Raw genomic sequence first — 17,425 nt, 5'->3', positions numbered from 1 at the left:
CTACAATCACTTCGCTACAACCTCATAAATTAAAAATAAAAATGAATAATGTCTCAAACAATTTTTGATTTCTAAATATAAATTTATTCTTCAGAATTTTCTAAATTTGAAAGAACTAGTAACATGTCCTCATCAGTAATTTCCTCTTCAATCATCTCATCTGGAATCTCCTCATTAAAAGTCTGCAATGATGATTCTTGTAACTCTATGGTCTCCAAACACTCGATAAATTCGCCATCAAGAGATTGATCAAAAAAATCATTCAAGTCATCTCCTCCTTCTGACAATATTTCATTATTGGTGCTGTCAATTTCAATCAATGTAGTGGAATCATTCAAGTCATCTCCTCGTGACAATATTTCATTATTGGTGCTCTCAATTTCAATCAATGTAGTGGAATCATTCAAGTCATCTCCTCCTTGTGACAATATTTCATTATTGGTGCTGTCCATTTCAATCAATCTAATGGAATCATACAAGCCATCTCCTCCTTGTGACAATATTTCATTATTGGTGCTCTCAATTTCAATTAATGTAGTGGAATCATTCAAGTCATCTCCTTGTGACAATATTTCATTCTTGGTGCTGTCCATTTCAATCAATCTAATGGAATCATACAAGTCATGTCCTCCTTGTGACAATATTTCATTATTGGTGCTCTCAATTTCAATCAATGTGTTGGACAATTCAAAAGAAATTGCCACGGTCTCTTCATTGTGAGCCATTTTATTTTGAAATTGCTTGCTGTAAATTGCAGAAAAAAATAATCACTTTCATTTATCGTCTTTAGTAATACATAATATAAAACTAACTTTATCAAGTATTTAGTATAACAGAAGGACTGCAAATAAATAACAGAAAACATTTTTCAAATTATCTTCAAGTGTACAACATAGTTCCCCATACAAATTAACAACTCACCTTTTTAAAAGTAGCAGAAGTGTTAGTACTGTGTAAATCAAACACCAGAAATTCACCACCAAAAATTCCTCACAAATGTACCTCAGACAGTAGTATCACAAAATGGCTGTGGTTTCCTCTCATTTGACATATATACATAACCAATTAACTTTCATCACACACAAATACAAAACCAAAGTAACATTTTAATTGGTTCTAAATTTCAACACTTTCAAATGTGTTTTCCCCATGCAATTTTCCATAGGACATTTACATACGTCTACAGCCTGAATGGCTGAACGGAATTACACCAAACTTGGCAAAATGGTACATCAAACCTAAGAGGTCAGGAAGGATCTACTATGCCCCCTTATGGTCATTTCCCCCTTCGCTTTGGCCTCCTCTTGTCTCTCAATCCTACCGAGGGACAAGATGGCGGCCGCTACGGACTGTTTGGAATGTTGACAGACGCCGGAGAACCAATCAGCTTCGCAAAGCTCCGTAACGCGAAAAGTACGCGAAGCGGAGCGCTGTTACAGATATATATCTTTTTTTCAACGTTAATTTCTCAAAATCCACTGGAGCACATATATTGAGACCTAGCAAAGGCACATCGGGCTACCAGTCCCTAATATTTTGCCAAGTTTCGTGCAAATCCATTCAGCCGTTCGATTATTATTATTTTGGTTTTTTTTTTGCCCCGCGGGGCCCTTTTAAAACCTCCACATCAAACCTAGGGGGTCAGCGAGGATCTACTATGCCCCCTTATAGTTATTTCCCCCTTTGTTTTGACCTCCTCTTGTCTCTCGATCCTACCGAGAGACAAGATGGCGGCCGCTACGGACTGTTTGGAATGTTGACAGACGCCGGAGAACCAATCAGCTTCGCTTCACAAAGCTCCGTTGCGCGAAAAGTCCGCGAACCAGAGCGCTAACCGGTCCGCTGTTACAGATATATATCTTTTTTTAAACGTTAATTTCTCAAAATCCACTGGAGCACATATATTGAGACCTACAAAAGGCACATCGGGCTACCAGTCCCTACAATTTTGCCAAGTTTCGTGCAAATCCATTCAGCCGTTCGGGCTAAAAGTGAGGCCAACCGCCCTATGGAAAACTCAATGTTAAAAACACGTTTTGGGACCCCCCTTTTTTCTCGGCCCCCACTGGACGAACCCCCCCCAAATTTTCAAGGGCTGCTCAGAAACAAAATGTGCCATTTTCCTGAAAATTTCAGCCGATTCCGTCCACAAACGCCAAAGTTATTAGACATAGAATTTTCAAAAAACCCATAGAGAAAAAATCCTAACTATATATACCTACTGGCGACCGCCAGTAGGTAATATATATATATATATATATATAAAACATGTTTAAACTTTACAGAAACACACAGTCACTGGATGATGTCATCAGTGATGTTATCAGTGATGTCATTTGAGATGTCATCAGTGAAGTCATCTGTGATGTCACTGACCATGTCATGAATGATGTAATATGTGACGTTATCAGCAATGCATTGCGGGGCTCGAGTATCAGTTAGCTCAACTGACAATAACGGCAGAATTTCTCAGGTTTTGTACGAGTAAAATGTCAAGCTACCTATAATGTCCCTGAAAACCCATGTTTTTTTAGTGAATTTCTATGTTTTTTTAAATGCTAATTTCTAACTATAACGTCCCTGAAACCTATGTTTTTTTCAGTGAATATATATATAATCTCTGAAACAAATGTTTGTCAATGGGACGTTATAGTTAGGAATTAGCAGTTAAAAAAACTTTAGAAATTCTCTGAAAAATCAAAGGTTACAGGAACGTTACAGTTAGGCTGACATGTCATGTGTACAAAACCAGATAAATTCACTATAACTCGAGAGCCCGCAGCATTTCCAAAACTAGTACAACTAGTACAACATTCACTTCAGTTGCTGTTTAGAAAGGTTCCCATGCCATTTCTTACTACCACTGCCTGTACCCCTGAAATGAATTCTCCGTGGGTCCGACAGAGCTCATGAGGAGATCTGATTGGCTGCACTATTCAACGAGGGAAGTGCTAGCAGCAATTTTGGGACTTTGGACGAGCCCCTAAAGAGATGCTGAAATTAGAATGGGGCAGGGTCAGAATACACTCACAAATGTTATCCACGAAAGAAAATGATGATACTGTCCCTCAAGGGGGCCTGGCCATTTCCTAATGAATCAGCCAAACTTCATTCTTTTGATTATGACCCTCTCACACTCTAATATTGTCATGCTTCATTATTGAGACAACCATGGCTCCTACAAGCCAGAATGGGCTCAACCGCATTCCAGGGATTAATATTTTTACCAGGCAAATAAATATAAGTACCTTCCCTAGACCAAGATATCGCTTTATATGTGGTTTGATACGGTCCGGGTTAAAGAAATATTTGTGGGGTGTTCATAATGTTATGATCCTGTGACCCTAAAATACTTGCCAACATGTTTCAGTCACTATACTGCGGTCTCCCTCCCCTTTTCCTGATTTTGCATCCCCTTAAAACATAAAGGCAGTCCCTAGGGGAGGGGGTCAACAGGGCCAAATTAGGCCAGAGGAGGGGTGACACATGCCCTCTTGCCTTTTAAACATGTGGGGGCCTAGGGAGATGGAATCCCCCAGGCCTGAATACGGCCAGGGGAGTGGGGCAGCAATTCCCCTTCCCTCTTTAGAAGTGTGGCTGGCCTCTTCTGTGGGAGAATTCAAACAGGTGTCTGTGGCTATAATCAGCCTGTGGAGAGGAGTTCCATGCCCCCTCCCAAAAAGAAATTGCACTAGGCCACAGGAGATGGGGTCCCTGGAGCCAAAATCAGCCCTGGGTGTGTGTTCACACATGCTTACCTCCCCCTAAAGATAAGCAATTCTAGGAAGCTGCCAGGCTGTTTTTTTCATATTGTGCCCCACATGTGCTGATCCTTCACAAATTCAAAGCAACATTAAAACAAAAACACAAGGCGGGTACACACCCCAGAACTATGGGATCAAGATGTTTCTTCCCGGCCCACTTGTGTCTGTTAAGTATTTATTTTATTTATCAACGTTTGTATAGCTCAAACTTGAACCTAAGGTTTCAGTGTGCTTTACATAGTATCAGAATATAAAAGAAGTGTACAATAAATAGTAAACAAAAATGCATAGTAACATTATATAAAAGCAGTATATGATAGCCAGTAGGATACATGGACAATACTGTAGTGTAGTTCCTATATTCCCAATAGGCTCTGCTCATTGGAATAATATACACTATAGATTTGACATAGGACTGAGGTCAGTATGTCTCTATCAAGTACATTTAACTTGAGTGTGTGTGTGCCAGCTAACTCAGAGGTCACTAGAAACTTTCTTGAATAAACGAGAAGGGATTAGTCTCTGACAACCGCATAAACATGACAACTTTGTTTCCCCTAGAACAGGAATAATATCTTCAGAGTTGTGGAAACAATAGATAATTATTTCACTCAGTCAATTGTGCATGCATCGTTTCTACAGAGTTGCACAGAAACAGGCGTTTCAATAAAAAGGGTTTATTGAACAGTCTTCTTTCTCATGCAATAGAGGTGAACTGCTGCAATCGTTAGACAGAATGCGAAGTATAATGCGTACAGCGTAAACAGTAATATAAAATAATACTGTAATAGCATTGTCTGTTGCTATATATAAAAATACATACATAAATATAAAAATACATACATAAATAACACAGGCTAAAATACTCAACTGGTGCTTCTAAAATGCGCCCACCCCAGTGTACCTAACCTTGGTCTAGTACGAGGGAAGAAGTAGGTGCTGTCTTTAGCTAAAGTTTAGTTTTGCCAAGAATTGCCAAAGGTGTCTCTAGGTCCTAATCAGCTCCATACCTTAGAATGAGAAAGGTTGGCATCTCTTTCCTGGGACTCGATTTCGCAACACCCCGCAAAGGGAGTCAGAAACACTGGAGCTAGTTTCTCGGCAGGAGGATGAGCGCTTCTGGTCAGTGCGTCAGCTGGGGAGTTGGCTTCCTTCGGCAATTGCTGAAGCGAGCTGAGTCATGAACGTCATGAATGTACCCCTAAGGACTAGATGTTCATTCATACTATAAGAGTTCTTGGAGAAATCAATATTCAAGCTGGGGAAAGTCCCAACAGCTTAAGAGTCTGCCTTTCCTAGAACTCGTTGTGACATAGATGAACGGATGTAAGTAGCCATGCCTGTATTTTTTGTAGCAGGGGCTATGCCAAAAGAAGGACTGGATTTCTATGCCTATATAAGGGCAATGTGAATTATACCTATAGAAGGGCCTGAATCGGGAAATGTATACGGAAGTTAAAATCGAACACAACAGCCACTCAACTTTCGTATGTACGACTAAACATGTCTAAACATATCTAAAACATATCTACACATGAAGTGCTAAAAGCATGTTTCAAACACATTTTAAATAATGTATCAAACTATTGCATTGGTGCTGTACACATTAAAACAATGTTTCATTCTAATCAAATGTAGACATTTGAAATGCAAATTGAATGAATCATAAAATGAAATGTCTTTTAAATACAGAAGACAATGTGCCGAAACCATTTCATGTCAGATTACATAAAACGAGCGTCTCAGAACACTGTGTTCCAAAATCAAAAGTCAGTGTTCGGGTTTGGAGAAAACATGAAATCCTCTATGTAGACAAAAAAATCGTCTATCATTGTATGCGAAAGTTGGATTACCTCGTTTAGAAGATTAACCGTACATAGATTTGAAGCATCTCCTTCAACATTGGTCACATCAGCAATGTTCGAATTGGATGGTAGCTGCGTGCCTGAAGTTTCATCTCGCACCTCAGCATCAGCATTTTGCGTCTGTGAGATCTCAATGAATGCCATCATTAGAATTGGTTGCAAGAGCATGGGCTGTTACCGGTTCAAGCAAAGTATCAACATCCGTTTGCATGACTGATGGTAGTATTAGACAGATGTCTTGCACGCATTCTTCTCCACATAGCAGGCAGAGTGGAACAGGTAAGATGCAATCTTGCCAGATTGGTCTGAATGACAGAAACCATCTGGTATTTAATTCTCACAGATGAGGTAACCCCAAAATTTGGACCAATCGCTCGCAACACTTCATCTCCAATTGAGGTCTCTCTATGGTGGTTGGAGTGCCGCTGGTGATTTGGCTTGCCTTATCATAGCAGAAGGAGCAAAAAAAGAATCCATGCAACGAGTCCTAAAAGGAGGGGCAGTCTGCCAAACACAGAGTGCACAAAGTTTGGAAATATCCAGTGGACTGCTTGAAAAGGTGCTAACAGTCTGGAACACACGTTCTTAAATAGATGTACAATACTGCCCGTATCAGACATGTTTAAGATAGGACTTAATATTTCTGAGAAATGTATAGGGCAGTTTGTATTCAAAAGGGCATGTATCTCGGCAGAAGTCCTTGAGACTTGTAGATCATAGGTCTCTTTTGCTGAGGTCAGTGGCACCATTTTTTGCAAAAGAATGGCTTTCATTCTGCTTAGAGTATCAATTCATATAGAAGAGATGTTCAGTGAAGGCCATAAAGGTGACTCCCTGTGTATGTTGGTTAGTGGGAACAATACTTGCATACAGCACGTGACCCTGGATGACACAGTAACTAGATATGGTATACCTGGCAAAATGCCACAGCAGCTGTGATCGTTCAACATGAGGTAACTCCCAATCGAAAGTTGTCCATAAATTGGATCAATCACTACAGCTGGTGAACCTTGCAGGTGACAGGGTAAGTTGTTACAGGAACCATCGCAGGCCCCATGTAAATTAATACCCTGATAAAGGTGAGAACCGCTAAGTGCGTTTTCACAGTTTGAACCAATAAGAAACACTTCACATCCCCCACTCCAACATCTGTGTGTGTATGGTAAATCCCAGGATGTCTTGATGTATTCTTTACCCAAAATTTCATATGTGCCTGCTGGTATGTGTTTTAGGCAATACTGAAAATGAAAAATTGTAACAGGCAGAGTGATTGTTCCATGTATTGTGCATTCAGTAGCTGTTTTTCTGCTACCATAAATGGCAATCTTTCCAGTTTTTCATTGCTCAGCACCGTATAGTCTGCTCCCCTTTGTGCCAGTTTGATCTGTTTATCACTGAGATTAAATTCTGAAAACAGTGACTTGGTATTGATTAAACGCCAAGGCACATAGCCTGAACAAAGGTTATGTAACGTCCAGCCTAATAGCACGATAGAACGTTGTTGTGACTGACCATGTTGCAGCATGACCAGGTCTTGTTCCATGATGTCTATGGCAGAAGATACTATGCTGTCCAATGAATATATTCTGGACGACAGAGTTCTTAACCCATTGTCAACTACAGAGAGAGACTTCTCTAATTTAATACAAGCAATTTTTCGTATTCGTTCTGCAGTCTCTGCTTGTGTAATCTTCCATAGTTCATTATATGCAGCATATACACCGGCATATATGAAATGTTTTTGACGTGTTTTTTTTTATCCTAGCAAGAATTCCCTAAGATCTGCGCCATCTTTAAGTAAAGATAAGTGTTGCTTTACATCCTTAAGTGTAGATGTTCGTAGCCAATCAAGGCAGAGCTTCCCTATACTGTATGTTGTTACTATTACAGGATGCTGTCTTTGAACATATCTTGGGTCTGGCCTATTGATTTTAAACCCTTTTGTTTTGTTCAGGAATCTATCTTGACAGTTGTTTGTGTCTGTGAGCCAGATCAACATTTTTTCCAATCTGAATCTGTTCTATTGTGAAGCAAAATAGTATGTACATCAACCTCCCCCTCTGAAGTGTTATCACTCTCAGGTGTAGGTGTAGGTATGGACGGGTTGTTCATGTCTTTGATCTTGGCTAACCCAAGGCAAGACGTCTATTGAACAGTGTCATTGAAAAACATCATTTGCTCAGGGATGATATAGGCTCTAAACATAGCTTCTATCCCCTCCGCTTGCCAATCTTTTGTACCCCAGACAGTTTTTGTCTCATTATAGTCTTTCCAAAAGTCGAAACCTAGTCTAGACAGTTGGGCAAAAAAGGCTGCAGAATAAATCTGTTTGGTCGTTGTTAACATGCTTTTCAGTCCTATTTTGTTTACATTTCTAAAATAAAATGATCCCGGGTTGGATACATTGATACCTGAAAAATATGGAAACTTATTCGCAAAAGTTTTTGAGCTACCCTTTGGTGGCGTAGGACAATGTTCCCATTAGTTATACATATATACATTTCTAGGTGATGCAGTTTTATGCAAGAAATGATGACCATAATGGTTATAACAATACATTTGTTCATAGTTTGAAGAATCTTCTAAATATTCATGATTTGTGAATACTGCAGACATTTCTAGGTCTGACTTCATATTATTAACAGTCTCGAAGTCCCAATCATCAGAAAAGGTACTAGACGAAATTCTGAACTGGTGTGGAATCTTCAACATGTCCCACGGGCCAAAAATATAATATTCTGTTTTGTTCTAAGCTATACCATCAGGTACAGGAACTGATGTGATGTTCACTGTTGACAAGTCTCTTTTTTCACGATGAGATGATTTGTGTGGTTTGAGGAGTAAGTTGACGTTCTTACCTGCTGTGTCCATTTTGACATATCTTCCATTTATCAGCATACCCAGAGGTATTACCAGAGCTAACCAAAGTAGAAGAAAGAATATTCCCAACACAATTCAATGTTCAATCCATGGTGAAATCAAATAAGTCTTTTCCAGGTGATGATAAAAGTCAGTTGCTTATTCTTTGAAAGTTCTTTTTGCTGGCGTCTGCTACTTGGTCGGAGTCCACTTGGCCTACTGCTTAGTATCGGTCACATAGTGTGGTTTGATCAGGTCGATAGACACAAATTTGTTCTCCTTTTTACCAGCAAGGGGCAGCAGTAGTACTGTTCTTGATCCGTGGATTGCTAGGACAGGTACTGGTTGCCTGTAAGAAGCTTCAAATTCCTTCCTGTCCGTTATCTTTTCTCTGACTAGATCACCAAGCTTTGGGATCCAGGCAGGTCTTGCTGGGACAGTTGGTTTTTCCCCAGTGGGGGATGGCTTCAGGAACATGTTGCTTTGTTTCGTTCTTAGTTTATTTAAGTCCTGTAAAACAGCCAAACGGTCTTTGATATCAAAATTCTTTTGTTCCACCACTCATGTGTGACATTCAAGGTCCTAGACTAACATTCTTGTCCCAAAGAGGACCTCATATGGAGTGATACCCCCTAGAGAACTTCTTGGCAGTTATTAAGACTACGTTGGACAATGGCATAAAAACATTAGAATTTTTGTGGGGAAACCAAGAGTAACAGGGACATTAAAGTTAGGCTCATATTTCACTTGTACAAAGCCAATGAAAATTAGCAGTTATAGTTACCTGAGTTAACTATAATTTACGCCCCCGCAATGCACTGTGTATGACCTCACATATTACATCACTCATGACATGGTCAGTGACATCACTGATGACATCACTAATGACATCTAAAATGACATCACTGAACTGCTCACACCCCATAGAACCTCTTGTACACCCACTGACATACATACACAACCACTAAAATACCCATTCACAAATCCATACCAGTACTAGTATACCCACTCACTCCTCCATAGAGGCTCCCACTCCCACTCACTTACTTGTACAGCCGCTCACATAACCATTCACTCACCCACAATAAAACTCAAACAACCAATCACTTACCCATACAGCCACTCGAATAACCATACACTCACCCATACAGCTACTCACACACCCATCAGTGATGTCACTGACCTTCTCATGAATGATGTCATGTAAAAGGTCATAAGTAGTGCATTGCCAGGGCATACGATATAGTTACCTCAGACAACTACAGTTGCTGTTTTTTACTGGTTTTGTGCAAGAGCATTGCTGAGCCTAACTATAATATCCCTGTAACTTTAATTTTTTTTTCAGTGTATTTCTAGGGGGGTTTTAATGGTTTTTCCTAACTATAATTGTCCATGTAACCTTTGTTTTATTCACTTAATTTGTAGTTTTTTTTCAGGATTCTTTTTCCTATCTATAGCATCCCTATAACCTCTGCTTTTTTTCAGTCAATTTCTATGTTTTTTAAATGTTATATCCGAACTATTTGTTCAGTGAATGTTTTTCTTTTTTTTCTTAACTATAATCTTTCACTTTTGAGAGTGGGTGTGTGAGTGACTGTGTAGGTCAGTGAGTGTTGGTTGTGTGAGTAGCTGTATGGGTCTTGGTGAGTATGTGAGTGTTTTGGTTGGTGTGTGAATGGCTGTATGGGTCTGTTCGTAGATGTGTGACTAGATGTATAGGTCTGAGAGTGGGTATGTGAGTTGTTGTATGGGAATGTGACAGAGTGTGTGAGTGGCTGTAAGGGTCTGTAAGTGACTTAGTGGGTGTGTGATTATGTCTGTAAGTGGGCATGTGTGGATGTGTAAGTGCCTGTGTAGGTATGTGAGTTGCTGTGTGGGTTTGTGGGTGGGTCTGTGAGTACCTATGTGAGTGTGTGAGTGGGTCTGTGAGTGCCTATGCAGATCTGTGAGTGCTTGTGTGACTGTGTGAGCTGTGTGAGTCAACTGGGGCACCTGCTATGTTTATATGGGTAAGTGCTTCCTGTTATGGTTTGATTTCTGTGAAATGAGCATCAGGGCCAGAACAGAATCTCACATGTCTGTTTATACAACTAGAGTTCACAGTTTTAGGCAAAATGCCAACCCAACTGGAGTACTTTCTACTGGTTAATTGGTAAGTGCTACCTTGTTGGGTAAATGTCTAGGGACTTATTTACAAGCTCCTTGCGCCGCCAGTGTGCCACTTTTTCCCATCTTAAAAGTGGCACACAGGCTGTGCAAAGGGCTTGTAAATAAGCCCCCTAGGGCTTATTCAATGCTACAGCTGCTTAATGGACCCCAAAGAAATGTTTCCAGTGAACTTGTGTGCATTTTGGCAATTTAGTTCCTTATGCGTCTACTCTTTATCCAGAAATCTGTGATAATATGAATCCTTCTATAGAGAAAACAACAAGACTACAAAGAGGTAAATCTACAACAAACATGGGTTCTTCCCCTTAACTATACAAAGTAAGTGGAAAACATCCTTTACAACGCAACTTTTACCACGCAGTGCCTTTACGACGCAACTTTTACAACACAAACCATTACAACGCATTGCGCTGGGGGGGGCGCTCTAGGATAGGGAATAAGTTTAATTTACTATCCCACACCTTCCCTAGTGTCCACGGGGACTGAAGTTGGAATAGTAAATTAAACTATTCACTATCCAGCACCCCAAAGCGCTACGCGTTGTAAAGGTTTTCGTTGTAAAAACCGCGTTGTAAAGGCATGCGATGTAAAAGCATGCGTTGTAATGTCATACATCCAAAGTAAGTGGTTCTTTGTTTGGTGGAGATGTCCTCATATTCCTGGACATCAAGAATATGGCAACAAAATTGTCGGGAAACATGCTGGGGGGCTTTCGTTAAGCTGTCCATCATCATGGCAAGAGTGGGAAGACCTTTTCATACTACTAAGGTAGATTAATGTGTCCAAACAGGCAGAGCTTCCAAGTCATTTGCACATTTACAAACTCCTATTAATTTGAAGGGAGAATCATGGATTGTGCTCCCAACAGGACAGGAGTAGAAACCCACTTGTCTATTCATGGGGAAGTGGGGGTCACGTGGCCCTCAGCCCCCGGACGATTCAGCCTCACGGACCCCATCCCCTGAGGCCTGGCCACTTACACCCGGATTCCCTGGAGTCCACCCAGAAGACCCAATCTACTACGTTGGGCACCACGGGGAGCCTCATTGCCCCACGGTCCCTGCTCGCTCCCAACCTCCAGCAGGAGCCAATAATACTCACACACATATCCAGAAGCATAAAATGCTGTGCACAGCATGTGAGAGACAATTCTGTCATATATTTTCCTGCCCACTTGACAGCAGGCAGGGAAACAGATTAAAACTCCCCTCCCAGCGAGTGGGAGCAGTTCTCCTGTGCCCACCCACAGGGTGTACAGGAGAAAAGTTTTACCCACACCTCCCACAGTTTGGATCTAATTTATGATCACAAAACAGCGCTTAGATGTGTTTCACAGTTTTGAACTGATGTCTTCAAATCACAGAAACAGTCCTTTCAGATTAATTCAGCCCTGAGGAGAGTTTGGCAAGTTACACAGCCATAACTCAAAACGCGTCGGCTATGTGGGATTGAATCCTTCGTGTTCATTTCCGAATGCTCAGAGTACTTTAATGAGTTGCCCTCTGAGCTTGGGATTCGTGAAAAAACTGTTTGATTCCATCGACAATAATTGACTTTTTGACTGTGTTCTTGATATTAATTCCTCGAAATTGAGTTGATGTGTAGAAAAATTGTTTTTGACATACAGAATGTTACGCAATAGGAATTACGAATGTATTAGTGTTCCACTGTATATGTTACATGTTTTGTAAATAAGTGTTCTTGAGTCATGTATAGCACAATTTAATTTTCTTATCATTTCTTTATCAATGTGAGATGTTTGTGTAGTTGATAGTGTGTCCACTGTTCGGACAAAAAAAACAAGAATTTTTTGTAAAAATAAAAATAGTGAAGAGGCATAAGTCATTGCCAAGATAAGCATAGTAACTGGTGTTTATCTTCTGTTTTGTGATCATAAATTAGATCCAAAATGTGGGAGGTGTGGGTAAAACTTTTCTCCTGTATACTTAGGCCCTACCCCCCTCCTGTCCCCCTGGGCCAAACCCCCCCTTTTGTCTACACCCACAGGGTGTTGCACTATTTTTTGCTTTCGCTTGATGAGACCTTTCAAAGCTCCTGCCAAGAGAGAGAAAACTGCTATCTCCCAAGGTGGGCATCTCGCCAGGGCCATTAATGGTTCCAGGAGGGGGGCCATGTAGCCCCCTTCCTTTCTCTGTGAGGGGCCTGTCCCAGGAAGGTGGTGGTCCCCAGGGCCAAGAATATCCCGGGAGGGTGTCGCTCATGCCCACTCCTACTAAAAATTTAACAAAGCCTTAGGAAGTGGTATCCCCCCTTGTCTTTTTCATTTCATTCAAGCCCAGGGAGGTGGTGATCCCTGGGGCTCTTAAGGGCACAAGGAGGGGGTCTTTGTGGTCCCCTCCAGTTTACCGTTAATGCCCAGTGAGGTGGTGGTTCTGCGGGCTCTTAACAGCACAACAAGGTGTTCTGCATTGACCTCCCCAATTATTTAGCTAAAGACCTGGGGAGGTGGTTGTCCCAGGGGGTCTAAAGAGTCTGAGAAGGAGGGCTGCTTGCAGACCCCTTCAAAGTTTAATATACATGCAATGCGGACAGGACCTGGCCATCCAAGGCCTAATCTTTAAACAAACGCAGGAGACGGAGCTTGATTATATTTACATTTTTGCCTCAATCTCACAAAACTCACAATTTCACTATAGCAATTTTTTTTTTAAAGAGACTTTTTTAATCCTGGTGGGTTCCTTGGAGAACTCAAGCATCAGGGCTAGGGGGTCAGGGTATTTATATCCTGCACCCTTTTCTTTATTTTTACGAGAGAAGCGGCTGAGTCCGACTCCCAAGATGACTGCTCAAACTTCCTGGTTGAAGTGTTAGCAGCCAATCACATCTTTACACTAGATCAGGAATATTCATAAGGTACTCACGACCTTAGATATGCAAATTTGTGTTTTCTTCAATATCTCGAAAAAACTACTGAACAAATTTACACCAAAACACAAGAATATCACTTTCTAGACCTAGATCTAGCTTTCTGCCAAATTTGGTGTAATTCAGTTCAGTGGTTTGGGCTGTTGTCATGTATAAAATCTCTATGGGACTGAACACAGGAAATGAAAATGTTTTGACCCCGTCCTATTTTTCTCTGCCCCTGCTGGACAGAGCCCCGTGACACATTACATATACAAAAGATGCACACTTTTTGAGGGGAATATTTTGTGAAGATTCATCATACAGTGCCAAAGATATAAAATACTCTTTGCCTATGGAAACCAGGTCCTAACTATAACCTCCGGCTGGCTACCACCAGCAGACAATATATATATTCACTGACAAAAACAACGATTAAAGTGACCTTTAATTAGGTATGACAATAATATCTTACTTTGCAAAAAATAGAAGATATTACTGAAACAACTAAAAGTTAAAGTGATGTTCTAGAAAGGTGAAGCTGTCTGCTTAAATACAATGATTTAACCCCTTGCATGCTGCCGCGATTCTGCACCTGTGCGGCACATTCCGATTGCAGATGCGGTCATTACGGCCCCCAGCCGTCATCAGCACACGAGCACTGTAATGCATGACGGCTGAGGGCCGTCATCAGCATGCAAGTGGTTAATACTAAAAAACACAGAGTTTCAATAGGTATAGTTATTTCAAGTAACGATAAGTCGTGCCCATGTCAAGAACACTATTGTCATCAATGCAGTCAGTTCACAGTGATGTTATCAATGATGTCAATAGACATGTCATGACTGTTATAATAATATGTGTGGTTATAAGAAGTGCATGATGAGGGTGCAAGTTATATAATTTCTTAAAATACCTATGACTGTCAGTGTTATTTGTATTTTAAGTTTAAACTGGCATTTTCACCTAACAATGGGGCACATTAGGACCCGCCGTACAGAGGGACCGCCCGCCATAAGGGCGGGGGTCCCGTGCCTGCCATTACGTTGCGCCCTCCACAATGTTAGGGAGGCATGTTGTGCACTTCCATGCACTTCCATGCACAACATGGCAGGCACCGCGCCGTGCCTGCCTTGTTGTGCATGGAACTGCAGGATGGTACTATAGGTACCCCCCATGTGCACCCCCCACCCCCCTGGAGTCCTTGGGGCCAGCAACGGGCCCCCCTAGCATACTCCGCATGCCTTCCCGTGGCGGCAACGGCATTTCTAAAACCACATTGTAATATGGCTGGCGGTGTCTGAAAGACACCGCTACCATATTGCAGCCTTTTGCGCCCCAGTCGCAAGTCGACCGGGCGGAAATGCGGTGGACGATCTTTCCGTCCGCCGCAGACCCCCCTGCCTTCTAATATGGCAGGGGTCTTTTGTGCACTTATGGCGGGCAGATTGTCCACGCCATCCTAATGGGGCCCTATATATCACTTTAGCCATTATTTAAACCAGTAAATGTCTATGTTTTTATTTAATGTAAAGCAAAATGTTATCATCATACATAACGACAAACCCACGCCATGCACTGCCAAAGACGAGGCCCTGTGATCGACCACCTGCAGGCAGCCAACCCCTACAGTGCACAGCCTTTGATCATATGCAGTGTGTAGTTGGGAGCAGAGTCTGGCCTGCGGCCAGGCTCTGACTTCAGCTCTACAAGAGTAGCCATCCACCTCACCAGACTTGGCCTTTGGCACGCCATGGTTTGGGATTGGCTGCAGGCAGCTAATGCTCGCTGTGCGTGATCAAATGCCCCATGGCCAACCGCCTCGTTGTGGAACCCACCACAGATGCTCAAACCCAGTTTTTCTTTTTAAATTATTTTTTTAACCCCTGAGTGCCTTGCAGTAACCAGTATGACCCCCCGTGCTCCTGTGGGACTCCAACAGAAGCCCAGGGGTACTTACTGCCTTCCACCAAGCATCCATACAATAGTGGAAATCTAACATATTTTTTTTTCACATTTGAATCGGGGGGTAGGAGGGTTATACCTTTACCCTCCTCCCTTATATATATTTTTTTAGGACACAGGCACTGAGTCTTGTGTTCTGAAATGGAGGCTGCAACCTTTCTGTTCATGTTGCGGCCAATCAATCAGAGGTGAGCTCCTGCAGGCATTCGCTAGAGCTTTTCACTCCCATGGTAGTGAGACAGCCGATGGAAAGAGAAGCCCCACCATTCAATTTGATCTCTAGCCTATTTCAAGTTGCATGATCGCGGATCTCTTATGGGCCTCCTACAAACCGAACCACCCAGACATGCAAAGTGTTTTACCCTTAATATCTCAGATACTACTGAATGGAGTTACCCCAAATCACAACAAAGAAAGCCTTTTTTACTAATATCTAGCTTTCTGCCAAATTTGGTGTAATCGGTTTGGCCATTTTTGCGGTATCACTATTTAATTTTTATATGAAAGGGTAAATTGTGTTTTTGGACTTGGTCCTACTTGAAATTTCCAGGATGGAGCTGAGTTGGATGAATTAAATTTTGGGAACATTTATAAAGATTTTTCAGCCATCACCAAAGTCATTACCAAATGAAAAAACACTTCTCCTATTATAACCAGGTCCTAACTATAACTACAGAGTGCAATATAATATATGTATTATCTACTGCTGGTGGCCAGTAGTTAGTTATAGTTAGGATGTAGTTTCCATAGGAGAGTATTTTCATATGACAAAAATGTTGGTGTTGTTTGATAATTCCTCTCAAAATTTCCAAAATTAATTTGCCTGCCCCTTAAATAGAGGTCTTGAAAATTGTGTGGTGATCTGTAAAAATGTCAGGGGACAAGAAAAAGTCCCAAAACACTTTTTCTCCATGTTGAAGCCCGAATTGAAGATCGGACTTACACCAAATTTGGCAGAAAGGTAGCTCTTGGTTCAGAAAAGGACCCCTCCCGATCTCGTGCCTGAGATCAGATTAGCTGCCAAGACTTCGATCTATGAAGTGTTGGCAGCCATATTGTGAAAAACCGAGTCATAAGTAAAAAAAAAAAAAAAAAAGAAAAGTAAAGAGGGCAGGGTAGAAACACCCAGAACCCCAGATGCCTTTGTGGGGGCACACGGGACCCCCAGGGCCAAAAAAAGCATTTTTTCAAAGTAATTTTGGTGGGAGATGTGCTAGATCTGTTACTCCTGTTGAAATAAAAAAACTAAAACCAAACGTGGGCTCCTGCGCTATATTTTAAATCAGCCATGTCCCAGGGGCATTATGGAAATATAGGAGGGTAGCACAGGGCCCCTCTCCTCAGGCTATTCAAAGTGGGCAGTCATATCATTATTTATGGGGAGCCTCACCTACCCGAAACACAGAAATACATAGAAAATAACTATTGAATGAGATGTGGGGGGAACCATGGTCCCCGCAACCCCAGGGACTGCCACCTAAGTAGTCCCATGAAAAACACGCTATCTAACCATATTTTAAGAGCATAATTTATTTTTTGTTAATGCCTATTCGGATATTGAGAAAACGTCTTTAAACTTTGGTACAATAAGACAGATGCAGGTGGAAAAGGCAGTTCTAGAGGCAACAAAGTGGTAGACAGATGCAGGTGCACCCATGAAAGTAGGAGTCCACCCTGGCAAGAGTTACTAGTGAGAATCCCCCTTAAGGTGCAAAGAAACTCTGAAATGGGGAGGGAAGAATGGGTTCCTGTTCCGTAAGTGTGGATATCCCATAATGCCTTTATGTTGAGGTAGAGGGCAGGAGCAGGGCCGGACTGGCCATAGGAGCACCCAGCATTTCCCTGGAAGGGGGGGTGGTTTTGTGTTGTGGAGGCCTGTTTTGTGAGAGGGGGGCAGTTTTGCAGCAGTGTTGAGTAATCAGCCCCCTGTAACAAAAG

General features: G+C 41.7%; 1 protein-coding gene across 1 annotated transcript in view; it reads left to right on the top strand.

Annotated features, from left to right (window-relative positions):
• LOC144769651 (IgGFc-binding protein-like) overlaps nt 1-17,425 on the top strand; it is a 1,105,637-nt gene that overhangs the window by 790,590 nt on the left and 297,622 nt on the right. The window lies entirely within an intron of this gene.

The sequence above is a fragment of the Lissotriton helveticus genome, chromosome 7 (genome assembly GCF_964261635.1).
Source record: "Lissotriton helveticus chromosome 7, aLisHel1.1, whole genome shotgun sequence".
NCBI lineage: Eukaryota > Metazoa > Chordata > Amphibia > Caudata > Salamandridae > Lissotriton > Lissotriton helveticus.
The sequence above is the reverse complement of the archived record's forward strand: the minus strand, read 5'-3'. Positions and strand labels throughout refer to the sequence as shown.